This window comes from Pogona vitticeps, chromosome 6 (genome assembly GCF_051106095.1).
Source record: "Pogona vitticeps strain Pit_001003342236 chromosome 6, PviZW2.1, whole genome shotgun sequence".
NCBI classification, from domain to species: domain Eukaryota; kingdom Metazoa; phylum Chordata; class Lepidosauria; order Squamata; family Agamidae; genus Pogona; species Pogona vitticeps.
This window is the reverse complement of record NC_135788.1, coordinates 37,766,244-37,791,787: the sequence shown is the minus strand read 5'-3', so window position 1 is coordinate 37,791,787 and position 25,544 is coordinate 37,766,244. Positions and strand designations below refer to the sequence as shown.

At 39.1% G+C, this 25,544-nt stretch overlaps 1 protein-coding gene and 1 long non-coding RNA gene across 2 annotated transcripts in view; one reads left to right on the top strand and one right to left on the bottom strand.

Annotated features, from left to right (window-relative positions):
* Nucleotides 1–25,544, bottom strand: part of CHN2 (chimerin 2) — a 147,333-nt gene that overhangs the window by 29,850 nt on the left and 91,939 nt on the right. The window lies entirely within an intron of this gene.
* Nucleotides 762–25,544, top strand: part of LOC144583461 (uncharacterized) — a 42,902-nt gene continuing 18,119 nt past the window's right edge. Inside the window, exon 1 of the long non-coding RNA XR_013537229.1 lies at nucleotides 762–25,544. This is a non-coding gene — a long non-coding RNA (uncharacterized LOC144583461).

The window sequence follows — 25,544 nt, the reverse complement described above, 5'->3', positions numbered from 1 at the left end:
GACCAGGGGCCTCCTTTCTCTTGGTCCCACCACCTTCCCAAGTACATTTGGTGGAGACATGGGAGAGGGCCTTCTCTGTTGCTGTTCCCAGACTTTGGAGCCCCCCCCCCCCGAAAAAGCCAAGCTAGCTGCATCTTTGCTGTCTTTCCACAAGTAGACAAAGACCTTTCTCTTCAGGCAGGCCTTCCCTTATTGAATGGCTATCTGAGTAGGGTTTTTTAATGGATTGTTGTGTGCTACTTTTAAATTGATTTCGTATTGATTTCATTTACAATTTTAATATAATATTTGTTTAATTCTTTTAAAATATCTGCATACTTGCCCATCTGATCATCCTCTAAGTAGTTCTACACATCGATTGGTACCATATGGAGATCCAAAGGGGCTGATTATATGTAACTTCTTACTAATTAGCATGACTAACTAATTCTGTCAGATTTGGTAGTCTTGTAGGCATGGCAGGAAATAGGAAGTAGAAAGAAAGGCAAAGCTGAAGGTAGAGATGGCACAATATTCCAAAACAAGTTTTAGGAACCGGGCTTGATCCTGCATCTTTATATGTAGAATCTGGTATTATCTGATTGTTGCCTGGCCTGGTAGTGGCAGTGCTGCTGCCTTGTCATCTGTGACAATGGCACTGAAATGTAATAGACCAGAAGTCCCCAAACCCCGGTCCATGGCCCAGTGCTGGTCTGTGGCCTGAGCCACACTGGGCTGCGGAGACAGACACCCCCATGCACTCACCCCCACACAGTTGATTTCACATGCACTGCCATTTGCGCATGCCCATGAGCGCACCCGTGCCCGCACAAGTGCCACACTGCCATTTGCGCATGCATGCATGCTCATTTGTGCATGCGCATGACCACGAGGGTGCCCTGCATTCCCCAGCCAGTCTGCGGGGTGAAAAAGTTTTGGGACCCCTGCAATAGACTACAGGGGAGCAGCTCAGTGATAGTATAGTGTGCAAGGTATGTATAAGGTATGTCCACTTCATCAATGTGTCTTGCTTGAAGGCCCGATGCTCTACAATTACATGTGATCCATAACAAGACTAGAATGCAGGCTCCATATAGAAATGATTGAATGAAATACCATTGACAGCAAGAGTGTTTCACTGTGACATATTTACTTTCTTGATTATATTAACTATTACATAACATATTACGCTACCAAAAATTGTAATAAACATACTTTCCCATTTCATAATATTCCCATATTAGATTATCATCCTTGAAGACAGTTTGGACATTTTACCTGGGAGAGAAAGTTGCTACCCATCTATTGATGGTTTTCTATCAGAAAGAACCTACTATATATAATATGTATATACTACCTGATTTCTAAGCCCAATTCAGTATAATTGTTCTGATCTTTAAACCCTTTAGCTGTGTAGGATCAAACATCTCAAGGAATGTGTTCTCCTGAAATGATTTTCCCTGACAGTTTAAAGTTCATTTATGCGACCTTGCTTCTAATTTTTCTCTGACAGGGCCTTCTCTGTTGTGGCTCTGTGGACTGAGAATGCTGTCTCTCAGGATTATTTTTTCTCTCTCTCTCGGCTTCTTTTTCAAAGTAGTTCAAAATTCACCAGACACAGGGAGCTCCTGACTGGAACAGAGGAAGTGGAGTGATTTTTTTTCTCTCTGCTTAGAGGGAGAAAAAGAGCTGCAACTAGATATTTTAGAAATCAAAATATTCTAAAAGATATTTTAGAAATGCACTTGCTCAAAACTGTCTTTGATTTTTTTAAAAAAAATCTGATTCCTTTTAAATACAGATCTTTCTGGCTGTTGTTTTTTAATTGGCTACACAGATTTTCAACTGATCTTGAAAAGCAATTTGTAAGTACTGCTAACAGGAGAGTGTTAAATTAAAATGCACCATACAGAAGTAAAATATGGCAAACAATCATGTACATTAGAGGTAGTTGAAACTTTATCTGCTTGTTCCTATTCCTCAGCAATTTTAGAGCAAAAACGTAATTCAGTTTTCTAGCAAGGAAAGCAAACTACAAGCACAGTGCTTATATTGTCTTGGTGCCAATGAATGATCCTGTCCTGATTTGAAAACATGCTGAGACAGATGGCCAACCTTAGTAAGATCAGGCTTTGCAATTTCCCACAGTGTTTTATACAGACACAGCACATTGCAAATTCAATAAACTGTAAGACCATCTTTCAGCCATTACACATGTGTCACTAGAGTTATTTACTTCTCTAAGTAAATCACAGTGTCACTGCCCACCTCTCCTTCTCTTCCCTTTATATAATTTCTGCAACTTCCATTCCTGCAATATCCACTGTTCCCTGTTGCTAAATAAATCCTGTTGTCCAGCTGATAAGACAGCTGACTGCTACTATTAAGCAGGGAGTTTTAAATCTGGTATACAGATATAGATCTTGCTGGGGGTTGTTTTATGCTGTTCTCTGTGTTGTCATCACCACCTTCTTTGGCAGGTTGGTTATTAGTAGAGAGAACAACTCATCACCTCCTTTTTCCTTCACTTAATAGATCAACCTGTAAGCACATACAGTGGCTGCAATCCCAGATCCATTTACCTGATAACACTTACCTCTGAATATACATACGATTGCACTTCTAAGTGCTTTAGAATAGGCTGTGTTGCCAGATGCACATGATCTCTTGTACGCTCTTTCAACAATATATTAATATAATTCAAGATTCTTCTAGCAATAAGGATAACTAATGCGTGTATCCCTGTGAAAGGCACACCATATACAAGGAAATGCTTCATAGCCATAATTTCCCTCTTTCTTGAAGTGTGTCAGTCAGAAATGTTTTCTAAAGTATGGACAATTTGCTAGATACCTCTTTGCTTATGGATTTGTGTCATAAAACGTTCTGCTGTGCAACTGATATTATTTAGTGTATGTCAACGACATGAAACCAAATCCAACACTTTGACATCTGCACTAATGTCAATTGAGAGATAAAAATCCCATTATGTAAGGCACATCAATATGTAATAAAGCAGATATTATGTTCAAAAGTACAGGATAATGATGCAATATTGTATATCCTTTTAAATTCTATTCTTTAAAATCATTGTAGTGTTATCTTAAAGACAAATATCCAGTAATGGGAGAAAACACACAGCCCCCTTTGGAGGCTCATTAAGACATCAGCCTCAGAAAAGAAATAGAAGAGATCAGGTGTAGAACTCTGATAAGTAGAAGACATTATAAATTTTATTTATTTAGCTAACTTACCTTTTCAGTTATGTTATTTCACAATCAGGAGTATGTTTTAGAATGGTTATTACTAAATGGTGTATATAAGATTGACATAAATGTGTTTCTGTTGAAACTGTACAAAAAAACAGTAGCATAATCATAATCTTGGAACTGTAGAGCTGGAAGGGACCCTACGGATCATCAAGCGCAGCCATTGTGAAGGAGACACAATGATATCTTTGCCACCAATGTATTGTAGATTGATTGATATGGGCACACTAATATAAACTAACTTAAATTAAAACAGAGAGTAAATACTGTACCTGCTTGAGTCTTATTATTTCAAAAATAAAAGAGAAAGATCCAGTACGATTTCAATTTGATCTGGTCACAATGCAAGCAAGATTAAACAATTGGCATCACAATGCTTGAAATGTGTTTGCCTGGATCTTTCATTGTGTGTAACAACTTCTGTTCTCAGATGTAAGTGTATATACAACTTCACATTAAAAGACATGCTCAGTCAGTTCAGTGGAGTGGAGATTAACATCCTAATACAGATACGCCTCCAGATGTGCATCTCCATCCAGATCGGCTTTGTGTGCGGAAGTCTGTTTCTGCACAGGGATGTTGTTTGGGTCTGGACTGATTTATTTTACTTGCCCCTCTCCCCTAATATCAGTGGAACTTACTTTGAAGTCAGCATGCTTAGAATTCCAGGTTAAACCTGGGCTTCTCAGTTAAGCTAATGCAAAGTATATTTCCAGCTAAGTTTTACATGCTGGTCACAGGATGGTTAAGACTCATATAGCAGCTGAGATCATTTCTCAGCTGATAACAAATGTCCAGGCTGTTAGAAGCTGGAAACCAAAGATAGAATGAATCTATATTTAGAGTTTATCTACCAGCCATAGAAGCATTTTTCTCATTAACTCCACCAGTCAGACACAATTAAAAATACATTTCAAACTGAGCCTTGAATATATGCCATTAAAGATAAATCCAAATAAAAGGGTGAACGTGGCTGTGCCTGTCTCTCTCTTCTGTCCCCCCCTCCCCAGTTTTTTTTAAAGCTGTTGAATTTTAGATTGTAAGCTCCTTGGAAAGACAGACTTCTTTCTAGGGCATAAACTACATCCACCAGAAAAACTGGATGGTTAGTGTAGTGACTCCTGCTGTTTAGCACAATGTCAAGCCTTCTGCAGTTCAAAATGGCAACCAATCCAGTTCTTTCCCCCTCCGGATTTTACAGATACACTGCAGATTCAGGCAGTACACAACTGCCTCATTTCGGCCCACTTGTTTGCTGTGGGATAAATCTTGTCTTGTTCCTGCTTGATTCTGCTGGTTTGGTGAATGCATTTTTTTGACGTTGATTATGGAACTCCCTGCTCACACTTGCTGCTTTAGAGAACTTCCTACTGTCTGTGAAGCATCTCTGACAATGTTTTTTAGACTGGGATGAAGATGCCCACTCTAACCCTTTTGAACCAGGAACCAGAACATATTATGCCATAGGGTTTCATTTTTTGGGGGAATGGGATATTGACTAGAACGATACTACTTTATGGAGTACATGAGATATTTAAATGGTGACTTCAAGGTGCTTACTTGTTGGAAAAATCACTGCTTGCCACTGCTCGCTGTTACCTCACCAGGGCTCTTAATTCAGGGCTGTGGAAGTACATAAAGATGGCTTGATGGCTACAAACCAAGCAGTTGACAGATACTGTACTGTGAAAAGGTACAGCTGGAACTAATCAGCAGGAAAGGAGGGGATTTAGAGCAGTCAATATACTTTAATATACAAGATATAGTAAATGTGTTCCTAATCTGCATTTGCTTTCAAGATAAGCAAAAGAGATGTATTGCTAATCTGCCTGAACTGTAAGTATCTTGGTATATAGTCATTTCCACATTTATTTCCTACTTTACCTTTATGTCAGTAAGTTGCTGAAGCTCCTGCAACCATAATGAGTTTGAAAAAGAGTCAAGGGAGGCATACAAGGTATAACTGTGTGATCTACATTGAGCTCCAAAGAGTGAGTAGATTAACATAGTAACAACCAGTGTACTTATTTATTATTCCTGTCTCATCTCCTGTCCACCCACTTTCTCTTTGATCCTCTCAAACCTAACCACAGCAGCCTCAGTCATGATCAGCAACATATTTGTTTTCTGTGCATATTTATTACGCTCTGATTCTGTTTATATTGTGAGATGCTCCATATCTTCCCTGTGCTTCCATCCGAGTATATTTTCTAGGCTTCACTATCCTGAGTTTTAATAATCCATTATTAATAATTCCACTCATAGGAATCTTAATGTTATCTCTGTTGTGTCTCTTATTATAGGGATGCTGGTGTTACTGCTCTATAATCCAGGTTCCGTTCATGATCGTCTTCATTATTATGATGGAAATCTTAAGTAGAGTCTACTCAGCACTTCCATCATTACACAGTACTTGTGATCCAGTGTTGGATGCACTGCATTTCAAAGACATCAACCTAGAAAATGTGTGAAAATAATGTAGATCAGGTATGGGACCACATGCTCCTCCAGATGCTGTTGCACTGTCCCTTGGGGGCGGGGGGGAGAGAAAGAAAAAAAAACTGCTATCAGAGATGCAGTCCAACATCTGGAGAGCAATACACTCCACTCCTCTGACTATACTGTATATTGTTTTGTTCTGATTAACTCACATTATCCAGACCTTAAGAAGAGAATGGGGATTTGTTCTTAGTCAGAGATGTTTACTCAGTTTCATTAGAAAAATCATGAAGAACAAAATATCTAGATGGATTATCTATGTGGAAGCATGCGATCTTGCTCAGTAATTACAAGGGTATATTCATAACTTTTGGGGGGCAGACATTTAGTGTAACATGGAGAATGTGCATTGTGGTATATAATAAAAAGTATAAGTTTATAGTATGGCAGATCATCAGGGCTTGTGTAATTTCTTTCAAATATTTAAACAATGGGAAATAATTAGGAAGATAACTTAGTTTACTTGGCACTGGGAGATGAGATCCCCCTGAAATCTGGGGGCAGAGACACTCCAGAATAAGTTAGTTAGAACTGAACTGAATCTTAGTTAGAACTGAACAGAGTTAAAACTATAGTGATTACTATCAGAAAATCTCCATATGGGATCCATCCTTAAATATTCAATGCTAACTGAAAACAGTCATCCTCTCCAACCCAGCATCCACTACCAGCAATTCCTAATACCCAGTTAGATGAGGATAAAAATCCCAAGATCTTGATGATGATTTATAAAACTTAAAATTGCAGAGACATTTAGGTGCTATTGAAACCTTCATTCTCAAACATATTATTATTTCATTAGGAATAAAGATCTGGAATGTAGTTAATGTGTCATCTTAATTGTTTCAAGGCTTCTATGATCAAACCCACATTTTATAATACACCCCCTGAGACTTAAAAGACTCCAGAACAATTTGCCAAGCTTCTGTCTCCGAACCATTTTATAGGTCACAAGCTAATTCTCATTTTTCTCTTTCCCAAGCACCATAATGCCCCCAGAGACTGCTGCTATCATATTGTTACCATGTCCTTTGAAAATTGTAGGCTGCTTTGATTTGGGCTCAATTTAAAAATGCATTTTTCTACTACTGAGATCCACTTCTATTGTGTGCTTTCTTGCTTTATTCTAGGGAACAGGAACTCAAATCCCGACTTCTGGGATATGATGGTGGATGCTCCGAATGACCATCTAGGAAGGAAGAAAGGAAGGAAAGACAAAAAGGTGTACTTGTGCATATAATTAATTAATTACTCTTCCTTACTTTCTTTTCAAAGCAATCCCAGTTGCTGACCACAGCAAGATATCATTTGGGAAAAACATGGAAATGTTTATTTTTTGAGGTACATTTTCTAGAACCCTCCACCTATCATGACCTGGAGCCATGTTGCCGAGAGGGTTTGGGACTTGTATCTCAAATAAGTGAAATTTTTAATCTGTGCCTTTTGGGGTCTTTAATGGGAAATTTAACCCTTCTTCAAGATGAACCTGAAGTTAGCAGCCTTGATACAGAATCCAGGCTTCTTTCAAATTCTGCATGCTATAGTTAATGCTGCTCATTATGTTGAGAGTATAGAAGATCCAGTCTCTGGGTTTATGACCAAATGAGGAATATGGTAAATTTTTAAGAAATGCTTCCCAAAAATCACAGATCCCAGACATAAATAGCAGTTATGTTCTGAACCATCAACCGCTCTGTGGCATTTGATAACCTCTGAAAGTGTTATATAATCAACTTTGGGCATGGCTGTCAGAATGCAAAGACTGTTGTGGCATTCTCTGGAACTAATAACAAATATTGTCATGAGATTTCCCCATGCAAGCAAGGTAGCTTAAAGTGAATGAATTTTAAGGTCACCTGCCAAAGAAAAATATTTATGCAACGGGAACTACAGTAGAGGTATTTGCTGATTGTAAATGTGTAATGCTCTATAATAAATAATCTTCTGTTACAGAAAGGACTGGGATATCAGATGATCTACAGGCCTGTGCTGAATTTTTTATGTGCCTTTTGAGAGCTATTAGAATTCTGAGAATCAGTGGAGAGTGTCTTTTTATCTTTGTTTTGCTGAAGTTTCTTGTCCCATGATTTCTATATATATAAAGAGGGCAGATGTCTCTCTTGGCCAGGATACATCAACTATGTTTTCAAATCCTATGATTGCAAGATTATCATTGGACCCAAAGGGGAAAAGTGTTTTTGAAATGCACAAATAAACAGGAGTGTTTTGTTTTCTTTGGGAGGTGTATGGGTCAAATTGCTTGAACTGAAACACATACAGTCCAGATGAAGTGTGTTCTGAATGTCTGATCAGGCTTTCCTTGACCTAAATGTGGCAATTACAGAAGTCAGTTTGAACCCAGAGCAGGTTTGTGGCATGCATTCCAGGATTTCATACATGAAAACAGGGGCTCATTTTCAAAATCCTTAATTTTATAAAGTTCACTGTGTCATTATCAATACCACTATGTTATCATACATTGTGTTCGCTGGACAGCTCAGTTAGTTGGATAAACTGGTTGCGGAGCCAGAGGATGGGAGTCCAATTCTTCATTGTGCCTCCTGTGAGTGTCACCTTTGACAAGCTACACAGTCCCAGAATGCCCCCAGAAGAAGGGAATAAGAAACCACTTCTGAATACTTTTTACATAGAAAACCCTGGGAAGGGTCGCTTTAAGTCCAAATCAACTTAACAACATGCAATTATCATTTGTAAAATACTAGATTTAACTCTTTTGCAAAATGCTATCAGCACTTCAAAACATACAGTAGCACCTGAAGAATTTATTTTAGAAGTTTGAAGGATACTAGGAGGTGTAGTCTAAAAATCAATAACTTTCACATTTTAATGTACCTCAGTAATGAAAAGTATAAAATAAAATGTTTTATATTGCACTGTGCATTCATGTTCATATTCATGCATTTACATGAATGGGCTCTACAGATCCAACCCTTTCCTCCTTGGAGACTCTAAGGAAGAAGCAGAATATGGAAGAATGACCATTCTAGTAGCTCTTACAAAATGGATGAAAAATCAAAGGAACGAGGGGAGACAGAACAGAATAGCCTGGAGGGCAAAGTCCAGAAAATGAGATGTATAAAGTTTTTTTTACAGATTCAAAATAACCAGTCAAATTCTATGTATGTCTGCAAGATGTTTGTTGGCTTATAACTATATTCAAAATGTTAATTAAATGAAAGCAATTCTGGAATTACTAGTGTGAATAATTATTGCTCTTTGATTCTCAGTTGACAAAGTACGTGAAAGTACTTTTATAATGCTCATAATGTCCCTATCTGCAGTCCCATCCTGGAGCTAAGACATGGCGAATTTCAAACCTGGATACAGCCAGTGAAGCAGAATCTTCACTAACTTTTGTAGCAGTTAATTTTGGTAACTCCAATGTTATGGGGGTGGTGGATCTAATCCATTAACAAGAATTAGCCTGTAGACCTCATGTCTTGTTACCATTATCACAAACAGCTGGGAGGACACCAAAGACACTGTATCAAAATCAGTTTTCCTTCATAAGAAATAATGTGTTGAATCCAGATTTCATCATACTCTGAACAGAAATGGAAATCAATGAGATTTCTGTAACTCATGACTGAACTAGGCTTTAACTGGTCTGTTATCAGTATGAGCACATCTAGATCTATTACATGTAATCATTAAATGAGAATGTATTTTAAAAGACTAGGGCCTGGAAAAGTGATAGGCTTGGAATTTCTGGGCGTTGCAGTACTCACTTTGCATATATCTCAGTCCTTCATATATGCTTTGTCATGCCATTTTTTAAAATAGCAGCATGAACTAATTGTAATAAAAACCTATACAAATATGTACCCCATATTAAGAGTGTTAATGTTGGAGGACCAGAAAGTCTCAGTAGCTTGTTATTGGTTCTATGTTTTCTTTATTTACAAAATAAACACTACTTTTATTCCAGGTCTGTACAGTAGTTCACTCAGTTTTGTTCCCAAGATCAGATCCTCTTGGCTGCTAAGAGAGCTATACAGAGAAGCAACAGAGTTACCATATAAGCCTAACTCTTCTGTTTCTGTGCTCCACGGCATCAGGTGTCCATTGAACCTAAACATCCTTACAACTCCAAACAACCTCCAGTCTGCTGCCCTCTGGTATGAAATGGAGCCTTTTGTTAACAATGGCACAACACACACAGCTGCTTCAGTGATTGTTCAAAGAGGAACAGATGGCAGCCCTCAATACAAAAGGAGGATTTAAAGAGAAGTTGCAGGGGGGAACTGTGGGAGTGACATCATTACTTGTAATTTATTTTGCTTGAATTACAGAACTAGTACTTCCATTCGAAACCAACCAACCAACCTCACTGCATCTGGGAAAAAAAGTTTGATTACAGAGGCTCACCCACGTAAGGCTCTTCTGAACAACTGAACACAGCATATTTCTGCTTCCTATTTGTCATAAAATGCTTAAGATGAGTTCGAAAATAAGGAGGTTCCTCACTCTTTTTCTTAGTTTTTAAAAAATATTTGAATCATACTCTCTATATTAGTTTTCTTCTGGCGGCATCCTGGAATTGTGCAGTTTACCCAAGGCCACACAGGCTGGCTCTTCTGCTTGCTGGCTGGTTACAAGGATTGTGTGTGCACTCAAAGATGCACACAGTGCTGATGGTGAGAATTCACATAGTGACTTATACAAACCATGTGGTGAAAGAGGAAACTCCTCATGGGGATCTGGACCACTTCTCCAAATGTGCAGATGAAATCCTTTGAGCACTTGAAACCACAATATGCAAGCACTGTTACTATTATCCCTGCCCAGTTCACACAGCAACTACATGGCATCTGACACTTGTGATGGTGCAACAGCATCAACTCTTTCAGTGGCCCTGGCGTTATAACACTACATTGTAAATAGGCTGTGATGTATCAAAATCCTAGTTGTACTTATTCTAAATGCTTGTTGGAGGATGCAATATCTCCAAGCATCAGACATTTTGTGACTGGAGAAAATGTTTTTGAATGTGTCATCTGCATACCAGAACATGGGACCTTCAACAGTTATGTCTGAATCAGCTGCTTGCCTAAAGATATCCTCAGTCTTGTTTAGCATATATTTCTGCTAACACCCGCCCCCCAACCCAAAAGCATCCCAAGTCTGAAACTGGGTCTTGGAACTGGATGAAATGCTTAGTCTGACACCAAACATGATTAAGAACGGAGTCATGTCATGTGTGGTCTTCTGTGAATTACAGCCTTTTGTGGTTTAGTTTTTTTTGTTTTCCAAGGACTTTGGGAAGACAGACCTAATCTAAACATTTCTAGTAACAGGAATCATCACAGCCATGCCCAGACTGCAGCCTGTGCAAGAAATGGGTTCCAGCTGGAATGTCTTAAAGTCTCAGCTGTTGGGGACATAGCATATCACCCCTGGTGAGAGAGAGAGGCATATCTAGTATGAAAGGCATTAATGGAGGATTGATATAGCTTGAAGCCGACACAGTAACATTTCAAATTCAGATGAACCAATATTCCAGGATCTACCTGACACTAAAAAGGGGTGCACATTAACTGTTCCCTTAATTTGGAACAGATTCAGAGATTTTATCATACAGACTCATTCATTCATGCTGTTAAGTACAATGTTTGAAATCTGAATGCAAAGATGAAATCATGCAGTTAATTATGATAAATGGAAGCCGTTCAACTACATTAAAAAGACCTTGGGTAACATCCTTATGCAGAATTAGTTGAAACTTGTGAGATTTAGAGAGATACATTTTCAAAGTCTTTAGATCTATCTGATTTACATTAAAAAGCTTCAAGTTAACCTTATCATAGCAGCAAAATGAAAGGATTCAAATTAAGTAACTGTTATCATGTTTGTCATACTTCCACATTTTTTAAACTAATCATTTATTTGGCATATTTTTGTGCCCACTTATCTGATATAGCACTTCTTCAGTATGAATGTAAACTTACTGCAAGAACCAACAACCTGAAAACTGCTCCATGTTGTCTTAAAATAAACTGTTATCTGAGGAGGTGAACCTGTCTACAAAAGCTTACATTAAAGTACAGTATTTATTTATTTATTTAAATTTATGTCCCACCCATTTAATGAGCATGCCACAACTCTGGGCAGCTTACAACATATTATAAAACATACAGCTAAAAATATTAAAACCATGTAAAACATATTAAAAGAAAATAAACAGAATCCTTAACACCCCCCCCCATAAAATTGGCAGTCATTTAGCCTTTGAGGTGCCACAATGTTTTTGTCTTCTTTATTTTTTATATTTGTTTTGTTTTTGCCTGTTATGTTATCACAATGTAGCCTTTACTTGGGTTAATGAAGGGGATTTTACATAATATCTCCAAACTCAAAAGAAATGGGTTTTACATAATATCTCCAAACTCCATGACGGCAATAAATGCTGCCTCTCAGAGAAACTGTTCCATATGGAGAGTAAAGTTTCTCACATGGTACATTTTGCAGAGTCAGACAAATGCTTAAAAGCAAATGGCTCAAACAACCCAAGATCAAACAAAGATGAACAAAGCGATCAACTCACACATTTAATACAAAATTATATCTGTAAATTTATGTTCCACATTCAATGAATTGCTGAAATTTCCATAGTCAGTGAAAAAGAAGAATATAAATCATAATTCTTTAAGGACTAGGGTGTCTAAAAGGACCTCTTTGTGACCAGTTATATATGTCAACATTGAACTGTCTTTGATAGTTAAACTGTAAATCTCACATTTCACTTTACTGACCTTTCAAGACTTCAGAGCACCATAGCTGACATTTTATAGTTAGTTACTTTTGCTTTTAAAAATATGTTAATATTATTTTATTTACCATTTAAAATATACTTGTTTAATTCTTTTTTAATACTTGTATACTTAATGTTTTTAAAGCAAAGCAAAGTGTGCTGCTTATATACCGCCCCTCTCTGGGAGGTTTACAAGTTAATTATGCAGGCTACACATTGCACCCCCCCCAGCAAGCTGGGTACTCATTTTACCAACCTCGGAATGATAGAAGGCTGAGTCAACCTTGAGCCGGCTACGTGGGATTGAACTCCAGGTCATGAGCACAGTTTTGGCTGCAGTACAGTGGTTTAACCACTGCACCATGTGGTTTTAAATACAGTGGTGCCTCGCTTGACGACATTAATTCGTTCCAGCAAAATCACTGTAGAGCGAAAACGTCGTCAAACGAAATAAAGAAACCCATCGAAATGCATTGAAAACCATTCAGTGCATTCCAATGGGCTGAATAACTGCTCATCCAGCGAAGATCCTCCATACAGCGGCCATTTTCGGTGCCTGTAAAGCGAGGAATCCATCCTAGAAAACAGCGGGAGGGGCATTTTCCTCAGCCGGTGGCCATTTTGAAACCCGACAATCAGCTGTTTGCTGATCATCGTACAACGAAAATCTGTTCCCGAAGCAGGGAACCAATCATCGCACAGCGAAAAAACCCCAATTAAAACATCGTTTTGCGATTGCAAAAACGTCAACATAAAGCGGATTCGTCGCAGAGCAGGGTAATCGTCCAGCGGGGCAGAACTGTATGTTCTTTTTTAATGATGTAACCTGCCTTGGGTCATTTTAAGGAGGAAGGTAAAGGTAAAGGTTCCCCTTGACAATTTTTGTTCAGTCGTGTTCGACTCTAGGGGGCGGTGCTCATCCCCGTTTCCAAGCCACAGAGCCAGCGTTTTGTCCGAAGACAATCTTCCGTGGTCACATGGCCAGTGCGACTTAGACACGGAATGCTGTTACCTTCCCACCGAGGTGGTCCCTATTAATCTACTCGCATTTGCATGCTTTCGAACCGCTAGGTTGGCAGGAGCTGGGACAAGTGACGGGCGCTCACTCCGTCACATGGATTTGATCTTACGACTGCTTGGTCTTCTGACCCTGCAGCACAGGCTTCTGCGGTTTAGCCCACAGCGCCACCACGTCCCACGTCCCTTAAGGAGGATTGCATTGTAAAAATATTTTAAATAAAACAAATTAACAGTGTCTGAACATGAATTATATGAATGCTAATATCGTTTGTCAGGAGATGCACCTGTAATTCACTCTCACAACAAAAAGTCATCATAAGCTTATGTACATCTGTATTTACTTAAAGACAGGCAAGACAATTATCATCTATCTCAGGCAAACAGAGCTGTCATCTCTCTCTCTCTCTCTCTCTCTCTAATTACAGGTACACATCACACATGTACTCCCATGAGTGAAAATGGCAAGGAATAAAAGACAAACCAGCATCATTTTATTAGAGAATTACTAGCCACCAAAGGCAAATGTGCAGATCCAGGGAGGACAAACAAGCTTTTCTCATCAAATTGCCCTCTGCATCAGACTCCACAATGAAAGGGTATAGTATAGTTAGTTGACTGGAACATCATGATGTGGCACCAATGAAAAGGTCAAATGCCCTGATGTCCTGTGTTATAAAGCCATTGCATAAACCCAGGGTGCACCTGTAGTGATCATGCTATGGACACTGCTGATTGCCCCATCTCACAAAGAGTTTTGCCGGCTAGGAAAAGGTGCTGACAAGGGGAACTAGGGATTGGTGATCATGTGAAGGCAGGCAATGATAGAGCTTTTGCACTTAGAAAAAAGGTATGATTAAATGAGGAGATGATAGAGACTTAATGCATGGTGTGAAGGAAGTAGAAAAGGGGGGGATATCTCCTTTTATAATAGATTCATTGTTAGTTCAGAGCAAAGAAAAAAATAGTTCTCCACACAATACAGTCAGGTTATGAATTGGTAGCCAAACAGGAAAGGCAGACTTGGAATGCTGCATTTTAAAATTAACTCATTGCTTATTGCTTTTAAAGGATAATTTGATGTGTTTGCTCATTATTAAAAAAAATTATGATGTGTTGTATTGCTTGTTCATATCATATTATTTTAGTTAGTTTTTCATTATCATTTTAAAAAATGCATTTAAAAATGCAACAATAGTTTTAAAAGAGTCCCATACACTGCAAATAACTCCTGGCAACATTTTAGGAGTAATGAGAAAACAAAGAACATTACCAGTTTATGTTAATTCTTAAAAGTATAAGTTCTGATCATTTTATCATATTATAGATAATATATTGCAGATAATGGCCTGACTTGCAACGTGACGTTCTAAGCCCTAAGGTGGAGGTAATCGTCACTAGCTTTGATGGCTGTAAATGAGGATTGGACAAATTTAAGGAGAATTTATCAGGAGTTCTTCAGTATTGAATCTGTGTTCAGAATCACTATAATACCCAATTCCAGCAGATAGAAAGCAGTGGAAAAAGGGAATCACTGTCTCCAAGCCTGTTTGAAGGGTTCATAGAGCATTTAATTGAATTATGGAATAATGGAGTTGGAAGGGGCCTATAAGATCATCAAAACAAATCCCTTGATCAATGCAGGAATCCACATTAAAGTATATATGACAAATGGCTTCCAGTTTTCCTTTTAATGCCTCTGGTGTGGGAGAGCTCACGGCTTCTCAAGGTAATTGGTTCCATTGTCATACTGCTCCAGCAGTTAGGACATTTTCCCTGGTATTTAACAAAAAATCAGCTGAAACTTGATGGGGCCCTCATGGGAAACAGGACATTAGATTAGACAAACCTTGAGTTTGATCCACAGAAGCTGGCAATGGGGAAGGGATTTTTGTTTATAATAGATCTTTAACCCCATAACTTGGCAGGAGCCTCCCATGCTGAATTATGGGAATGAAAGCCCGAAGCAGCAAGAATGGAACAGCTCTTCTACCTCTGTTTGGCTTCCTCCAGTGAGTGGGGAGAAAAGCACCCCACTGCATTGTAAGAATCATAAGATTCCTTGACAAAGGTCTTGGGAGAGCAGCCTCTGTTGGAACTCTCTCTCTCTCTCTCAAAATATGACTAGTGCTGTGAAAACTGAGCGTGTCAGGTCACGTTCCATGTCTGGGAAGGGAATTTTAGAAGTTGTGAGCTGCAGCTCCCTCCATTCCTTGCAGTAGGCTGGTTAAAGGTTACAAGAGTTGCAAACCAACATCTGGAGGGCAATACACTTTGCCAATCTCTACCTTAGTCCTTAATTTAGAGAGATTCTTGCATGTAGTCTAAAGCTATACATTGCCATGTATCATCTAGTGAGGACAAGTAAAAAGCTCCCAAACCAAACATGTGTGAAGGTTGACACTCTCCTGCAAGGTAGTCAGATGCCTCCAGCTGAGCTCAAGTGAACCAACTATATAAAATTATGCACTTTTGTCTACAAGGAAAGTTTTATATTTTTAAATTGTGGTACAGTAATAAGTTCTGTATAGCTGTATAGCAACAAACTGCAAAAAAAATAAATAAATCTGTAAGCGGACAGATCTCAAGAGGTCCATTCAATTTCAACAAACCAGAGACTTGGTATGCAACAATTTTCCTTCTTTCTGAAAACTGAGAAGAAGATGCCTGGATGACAATATGTATTCTCTATGGAGACTAAAAAAGAAAAGAAAAGAAAGGTACAGACTGTTCTCAAGTGCTTCAGCGAACATTAACAACCCAGTTAAGTAAACCTGAACAACTGTTTAGTTGTTTAATTGATCTACATTGACCCAGAATCCTAACAACCTCTAAAAACATAAAAAAGCAGTTTATGTCTAACAAATGGAGGTTTCTTCTCCTTAGCAATTTATTTTTAAAGAAATATTTTCAAAGGAGCCTATTGCATTTAGTTTTTAACTTTTAACTTTTGAAATATTGATATTAAGTTTTGAAAGCCTCACTAATGCAGTAAAGTTTTTTTTAATAGCCCAAGCAAGACATATACAGTACTTTCTTTTTTCTACAGACCAAAAAAGGAACTGGTTACCCGCCTGCCCTCTCTATTCTTTTTCTGGTGAGAGCAACAGGCAACATGTCTAGATCTTCACTAGAACACAGAACCAGATCTTCACAGACCAACAGAGATGACTACACTGAGCAATGGAAGGTTTGCTAGCAAGAAAAGATGCAGACAGATTATGACTGACCAGAGGCAGTTCAACTCCAGAGGTGGAAGTAAAAAAAATGGTTGTTTTCACAACAGAGATGCTTTAAGAGCAATATATCCCCATGTTCACCTGTTGGAGGGGGCGATATGTCAATATGTGAAATTTTGTATGCATAAAGTGTTAAAATGATAAAGGAGGGGTGTAGAAATAAAATGAAAGTGCTTTTAAAATTGATACTTGAACAATAGTTAACCTTAGTAATTGCACAATAATTAGCTCACTCTCCAGCTGAGCAAGGTCACAATGCCGTAACAATTCTGACACCTGAACATATTTATGTTGCAATGTGTAGCTACAGATGTGGCGTTTGCAGCTACAATATTCTGGTATTCCAAGGACCTGGTACAAAGAGTTTTTGTTCCTCCAAGTTTTACAAAATTTTAGTCATAACTAGGGGGAGGACATTTTATATTTTCTCTGCAACCTACATTTGAACGCATAAGCAAGTTCAGACATGTTTATGATTAATCTGGCCTTTCTTACCAGATTACTCATAAACATAGAAGTAATGTAGATAGAGTTTGCAGAACCAGACAAACTGATGTTGCCTTGAATTATTGCAGCAACAAAAAGACTTACACCTTGATACTCAGATGAATCTTGATATGATTGGAAATTATTGTCTGGTTTCATTCTGGCATTAGCCCTTAATTGAGATAAATACAAGCTATAATGAACACAGACTTCTAATTTTTCCCTGGATGTCTATAAGCTTTGTAGGACTCTTAGGGCAATGTTGAGGCTTCAGAATTCCTCACCTGACATAAGCTTGGGAGTGAGTTTTCATGAGAGAAAATATCTCATCTGGATCCTGATCCTGCCCATTCTGCAACCCAAACTTGCTCCTGGCTCCTTGCCATGTGTGATGTTTTGGAATGACTATACTATTCAGCTTTCTCTGCTTGCATGACTCTTGGAGTGGCATGATGTGGATCTAGACTCTTGTTCTGGATTTCCTGCACCTAGTTTACCTTATATGCCAGTAAACGTCCATTTGCTAGTCCTGGGATTGACCTCACTCTGTATGGACAACATACATGGATCTCTAGACTGGAGCCAATAGTTAAACAATGTGTTTCTTCACATTTATTTTGTTATGGCTGAATAAAATTGAACTCTTATTTTTGATAAATCTTTCTCAAATGTTATTTGCATGATCACTAAGTTAGTTGCTTCACTAACTTACTCAGTTGTGATAGCTCTCTCATTTATAGCATATCAGATAAAAAATGGTCCCAAGAGGGGAGAACGGACCAAAAGAACAACCAGGAATGATGGAAAGTAATAAAAAAGGTAACATTAAAAAAGCTCTGTGTTGGTGGATTAACAAGTTAGGATCTTAGTAAATCTCAGAAGATGCAAGATGTCAGATGACAATTTACCATGAGTTAGGCAAGGTCTCTGCTGTCGGAGACTGGCACTATGATACTATGGTCTGACAAAGATCAAATCCTTTGATTTCTGCAGCATCCCAACACTGCCTGTGCCAAACTGACAGCTTGCAATATGTATGAATATGCACCAGAGATCATGGGAGTCTCCTTGTTCTGTTTTCCCATCTGTTTCATATGAAGAAGTGCCAAAAAAGGAGTGTATTTACTCTAGGCAAAAAAAACAACAAACCTGTGAGTTAGTGCATTTTCAAGGAAAGATTTGCATGAAAAAATGAGAAAGACACTATTTTGTATTGGACATAATAATGGGACATTTGACATGATTATAGCTGGGCCTCTAAGGCAAAACTTATGATGTTGAGATTTCCAGTAATAGAAGTACCCAGTTTTTTCATTAAACTTTTTTCTTCTTCCAGGAGTTGCAAAAAAGCCTCAGGGCCAACATGTGGTTTGTGGGTCACAGGACTTTCAGCCCTGCCATGGAGTGTTTTTAGATGAGGATTAGCCCGTGGTGGCAGTGATTCTATTCAGAGGAACTTTTGTATAGAAGGGAACTACCCCTCCTAGATATGTAACATCACATTTTTGCATGTAAGAGCTAACCGTACATGGTTTGTGCTCTAAGTTTCTCACTGAGAACCAAGTGAGGGAGAAAGTACAACTGGAATCAGATGCCTGCATTCCCAGAAAAGGGAAATGGTGTTATTCTACATTATACAATCTGCTATAATTGTGGCATGCTTTTCATTCCCATGAAGAGGCGCGAAATGCAGCCCTGGATTTTGGATACGGGGGCTCCATGGAGCCAGTATAGAAGCAGTGGCCAGTTCAGAGGACAATACACACTCAGAAGCCTCTTTGAAACTTGTCAATTGATACATGTTGATATGCTACTAAACACAGCAATCCAGCTATAAATGGAAAAGAATTATGTACATTGTGATTTTTAATGTGCATCTCCATAGCAAATGCCGGTGAATTCTCTTAGCAGCATATCAATAAAACAGCAAACTGACGTAAAATTTAAAATACCTAACAAAGTCAGACATTTTATTTCCTAATTTCTAAAAAAGATTTACAAATAGTGGAGTAAGGAAAGTACCCAGTAAGCAGAAATTACTTAGGAATATACCAAGAGAAGCAGTAAATTGAGACACAACACTTCCCAACAAATTATCTTACCATGCTCATAAGATGCAAATATAATGTACATGTAAATATTTCTGTAGTTTGAGGATCTGTTGTCCCTGACCAAAGAGAATGCCATTTAATACCCTACAATATCCTTTGTCTTGTCAATGGTTCAACCATTGTACAGCTGGAGATGGTGTGGTAAAATGTAACACAGACAACTCTAGCAGACTTTCTTTCTTTCTTTCTTTCTTTCTTTCTTTCTTTCTTTCTTTCTTTCTTTCTTTCTTTCTTTCTAATTTCATGACACACTGCATGTCTGTGGAACTACTTTTGGGAATTCTCTCTGTTCCTGCCTCTACAACCAATAATAAAACTCAACAAAATGCAAGAAGGGTTCACTCCCTGTCCCAGCTGAAGCAACCTTGGAATCTGGTGAATATGCAGGTTTACTTTGCATATGGCTATTAAGTCAGCCTGACACATAGCAACATCTCAAGACTGAAAAGGGGAGCCATGACTAATATGGAGAGTCCATGGAAACCTTCATAGTTGCTACTAAATAGAGGCAGAGGCAGACAATCATAACCTCTGAGATCCAAGTGGCCGAAAAAGCTCCACCCATATTCCCTCATTATTTAGTTGACTGAGTGCTAGATGAGGCACGGGAACGGGTAGCTGTTTCTTGGCTGCTAGCTGTAGCAGGGAAACAGCACTCTTGAGCAGAACTGCTGGGATTGGATGAAGTTAAGGCCTCTAGCTCAGAACTACTTTACTCTCCCCCAATGCACTGGCTCATGCATAGCCCCTCCATTCACACTAGCCATAACCATTTGTCCAGCCCCCAGAGGTTTCCAGCTCCCCTCCTGCAAATGTTGCTCACCCCTGCCCTAAAGACTACAGTTCTATCCACACATTCTTCTCCAGAGCTGGCTCTAATATTAAGAAACGTGAGGGTAGTGTTGACAAGGAAAGATGGGCAAGGTGAGGCATGTGGATCTCTGTGTGCCGCATAGCCTGCCTTTCAGGCCCTAAACTTTCCAGCTTAGAAGGTGGACACTTTCTGGTTGCCACATTATAAAGAAGACTCAGCCATTTTATACATGGAATGGATTTGTGTGCCACCATTCCCTTTACCTGAGGGAACAAAAATCCATTGAGAGTAGGACAGGACGGTACATTCATTAGCCATCCCCTGCAACCTATGCAGTATAACCAGAAAGCAAAATAAGGCCCCCTATGCATACAGCTGTACATGCACAGAAGTCAGTTGTGTGCCTTCAGCTGAATGTGTGTAGGCCAGAGTGTGCCCATCCACTCCTCGAATGAATGTGTGAAGAAAAGAAAGGAAAAAGGCATATGGATGTAAAGTAATGGGGCCTATGGCCATACTGGAGGAAGAGAAGGAACAGCTGCTCTCAATATTATAAAACAATTTAGAATTCAGAGACCCTTAACTGTGACCATGTGGAATCTCCAGAAATAAATAAAATAAGGAGTGCTGATTTTTGTTTGTAGGAAAAGAAACAAAATGTGAATGAAAGAGCAGCATAAATGTATCAGAAACATGGGTATCATTTCTAGTAATGCTCAAGCATCTTTCCATTTACTCGAACTTGGGCTCAGTCCTTTTTATGTGCTCTAAGCATATGTGCATGTACAGAACACTTGCAGGCACCTGAAGTCCACTGCTACCTCCCCAAGCAAATGTCCCCACTCCACTGACTTGACCTGAACAGGCAGGAGAAGGAGAGGCAGCTGTTGCACATGTGAGGTCACCTTTCACATGGAGAAAGGACTGAGACTATAGCCAAAATCCTCTTGAGTAGTTACACCAGCATAATACCAACAACATAATTTTTGAGGTGATTTTTTTAAACAAAATTTTGCAGATGTTATCAGTTCCACACTGGAAGCCACAGTTAAGTCCTATGGGGATTTCTTGAGGCAATTCACCTTCAGCTGTTAGTGTTACACTAGCATCATGTGGGATAATTTTCTTCTGGTTGTCCCGGCAACCCACACTCCTGCTCAAAAAATGCTCATTATTCACATGCTTTTCCAATGGGATATTCACTCACAAGCAGGAGTACTGTCATTTTTTCAATGGAATGGGTATTCACTTTGATTAGCATTCCACTTGGTAACTTGCAAAATCCTCTCTACAATTTCTTATCCTGTATAAACTGTTCTTTTTCTAGAAACAGTATGGGGCAAAGAGAGATGTAGGGCACTAAAGACTGGTCCCCTGACAACTCTAAACTTAGCTCCCTCAGTCAGCTTCTACGATTGCCCACGTAGTTTCAGTCACATAGCTGCAGCTATAAAACTGTCCCCAATACAATAAAAACCCACATATTCCGCACATGTCCTTCCAAATAAAACCAATAGATTTTTAATTTTTAAATTCTAAGCATGCTTATTTCACAGTAAGGCATTCTGCTCAAGGAAGCTTATTGTAAGCTAAAAATGCACAAAACAGCAGTCTCAGTTATGTAAATGAGCTGAATTGTGGCCACATTTTAAAAATTAAACTAAAACTGAAATAGGGTACTGAACAACATACTTAGAACCAGTTTCTAGACCATGCTGGAACTGACAAATGTAGCACTTCACTGTTAACTATGTCTACACAAGAACAGATGTTTCAAACATAGTTTATTCCCTAGTATGCCTATATCATTGAGGGCTCTTTGTTGATAGACAAAATACCGTATTGTGAATCATCCAGTTACTGCATGCCAGACTATTGTTCAACTGGCCTCCTGCAGTGAACGAAAAAGCTAAGCTGTACTACTGCTCTATTCATTTCTTGGAGGAGAAGGAAAATCAATACTTGACAGCTGTCTACTGTTCACTTTCCAACTGTGCTAGATGTTTAGCCAGGATTACTGATCTGCAGTTGTTGTTTTTCACCGAAGCACCATGAAGTACAACTGTCAGTATTTCAGTAATGCAGTGCATGAAAAAAAAAGATAATATTTTTGAAATGAAAGACATTTCAGTTGTTGTTGGCTTTGCTCAACAAAACTGAAGGTCCAGCTGTACAAGTCAGGCATTTTAGCCTAACCTGGCCTACTGCACTCTTGGTGCTCAAATCTCTAGTGTGGAGTGGAAATGGATGTTTCTGCATAACAGCATGACTAGTTCACAGAAATAGCTGAGGGCTCCCTCCAGCATTTTGGAGCAATCTCGTCCATCATTGTCCAGCTCTACTAAGTGGAAGCTTTTACAGAAAAGCTATAGTTAAACTCAGATAAAAAGAACTACAGTGGGGTCTTGACTTGAGAACTTAATCCGTATTGGAAGGTGGTTCTCAAGTCAAAAAGTCTGTAAGTCAAGTCTCCATTGACTTATAGTGCATTGAAAACTGATTAATCCCGTAACAGGGCGTTTTTGTTCCATTTTGGTTTTTTTTCTGGTCTGTAAGTCAAATCTCAGTCTGCAAGTCAAACCTAAATTTTGCGGCCAGAGAAGTCTACAACTCAAAATGTCTGTAAGTCAAGCCGTCTGTAAGTCAAGGGTCCACTGTAGAGATGGACACGAATTTAAAAAAATGAATCATCAAATGTATTCAAAAATCACTAATTTGTCAATTCATATTTGTACGAATCAATGCCCCAACAAATATGAATCAATGAATTTTCAGAGATTTTTGATTTTTCAATTGGTTTGGCTATAAAATGGCTCCCCAGGGACCTAGAGATACCAGAATGGTAGGGAAGCTTCATATGACTCTGCTCTACAATCCCTCCAAGTTTGGTGAAGATTGGGTTTCAAACATTTAAATTATACAAACACAAATTGGGTCCCCCCTCAGAAAACTGTGTTTTTGCAGCTGCCTTTGGGAAACCGAATCTTCACCAAACTTGGAGCAATTATTTAGGAGAGTCACTAGAAGTTTCTCTTTGATTTTGGTGTCTCTCGGTGCCTGGTGGGATTTTTCATGGGAGGGCCCTCCTTGTCAGTGTAGATGTGTAAACCCCAAATTTCACCAACCTTGCAGGACTTGTAGAGCAGTCAGGAAAAGCTTCCCCAAGAATTTGGTGTCTCAAGTCCTTGGGGGCCCATTTTATCAAATTTTAAAGTCAAAAGTAAATTATAAATTCATAATTTGTGATTCATTGACCTGGGTCAACCATGAATCAAACCAAATCACAATTTTTCTGATTTGTGCCCATCTCTAATAAGTATAAGTAATTATACTTAAAACTAGCTTCTTAAAAAAAAAAGTAAGGATACAATGCTGAGGAATAGAGATGGGCACGAATCTCGGTTCAGAGGTTCAGCCCAATTCATTGCCATGCTCACACAACTGTTGTAATACAACAAGTATTGTGTGAGCACAGTGCCCTCCCTGCTTCCACCTCCCCTGCACACTCACCCGTTCCTCTGGCAACATGCACTTCCCTTCCCGCCTTCCCAGCACAACTGCTCACTCACATTTTGCAGTATCTCTTCCCTCTTCTGCCTTCTCTGTCAGCTGCCCACTCAAAAGGCAGCACTGCAGGAATCTTTGTCTGAGTGGATGGCTGACAGAGAAGGTGGAAGAGGGAAGAGATGCTGCAAAAGATGAGTGGGTAGTTGTGATGGGGAGACAGGGAGGGAAGCACATGTTGCTTCTTGAGGAATGGGTGAGCATGCAAGGGAGGTGGGAGGGGAGAGGATGCCATGCCCACACAACACCTGTGTGAGTGCAGTGACAAACTGGGCCAGATCTCCGAACCATGGTTCATGTCCATCTCTACTGAGGAATATTTAAGAGCATGCCCATTTTTTAAAATGATGGAGTAGCTTTGATCTTAACTACCTCTCTCTTCTCCATTCCCTTTTCCCTTTTGGAAATCCACACCCCAGGCTGAACACCCATCTCCCCATCTCTATTCCCCTCACATGTTTTTTTGTAAAGTAGAATTTCAGGATCAAATTGTTTTACCTTCTAGCTTGCTTTGTCCTATGGATTCCTCATTGCAAAACAGGGGGTTCGCTTGCAAGTCTGATTGCCCAGACTTGTAGCTTTGAGTCAATCACACTAAGAAATGGGCTAAACAAAGGAAAGCACGCTTCCTTTAATATCTAGTTTGACTCTCATGGGCTATTGCTACTTAAGCAGTTGATCTGTAAGAGGTTTCTACAAGATAGAAGATGATTTGTTGCAGTACAAAGGAAAACTTACATTGAGCAAATACGTATGCTCAAGCAAAAAGGGTGGAGAGGAACTGAGAGTCATGACTCCCTCCATCCAGTATATGCTTTCTAAACTCCATACCCCTTCATGAAGAGTGTGGATCCATAGCTAAGACTTTACCACGGTGACTCTCTGAAAGAGGTTTTAAAATTGGATCATCTGTATTTTGTTGTTTCTAAATCTGTTTTGGTAACGTTTTTGCCTAACATTTTAAAAATTATTTTTAATATTTGAATTATGTACTGTTTTTAGCTTTTAATAATGTGTTTTTAATGATGTGAGCCACCTTGGGCCCTTTCTTAAGAAAAAAGTGGGATAAAATCAAAGAAATAGTCTGAAGAGGAGTGTGTCACTTGCCTTCTGAGACCACCCACTAGGCACTTAATGTACCACTGGGCAAGCTTGTGGAGTGGGATGTACTTGAGTACATAAGTAAACCTAGGCAGCCACATTATCTCAATTTTTCAAACACTGCCAGTATAAAATCAGTCACAGGAATACTAGAAGTGAGATTTTAATACAGTAATACCCCCCGTTAACACTTAGGACCCATACCAAGAATGTGGAGGGGGTAACAAAAATAGTAGTAAGTGGGATCATTAGAATATTTTTGGATAAGGTGAAATACAAGTGAAAGCTTGAACTGGTTCCAAGTCTGTGGCACTTGAGGGAGCAGGGAAGCAGAAGGAGAAATCAGAAAGAGTCAGTATGTGTTGAATGAGAGAGGAAAGGAGGGGAAATAAAAAGAAAAAAATCAGAAAGAAAAAAACAGCCACCCTGTGCACTTGGTGCCTTTGCTGCCTTTACCACATGGGGATTGGCTAGAATGAGAAGAGGCTATGGGAGAGCTTCCTATTGGCCAACAAACTGCTTACTCACTTTCCTGCTTCTGTACATATGTATGTGTGTGTGTGTTCTGTCTGGGAAAATGTGTGTGAAGGAGGCTGAAAGAGAGAGAGAGAGAAAGATTGAGAGAGAGCAGAGGGGAAAGAGGGGGCAATTTGCCCTAACCAAAGAACAATAGACTGACTGACTTTTGAGAAG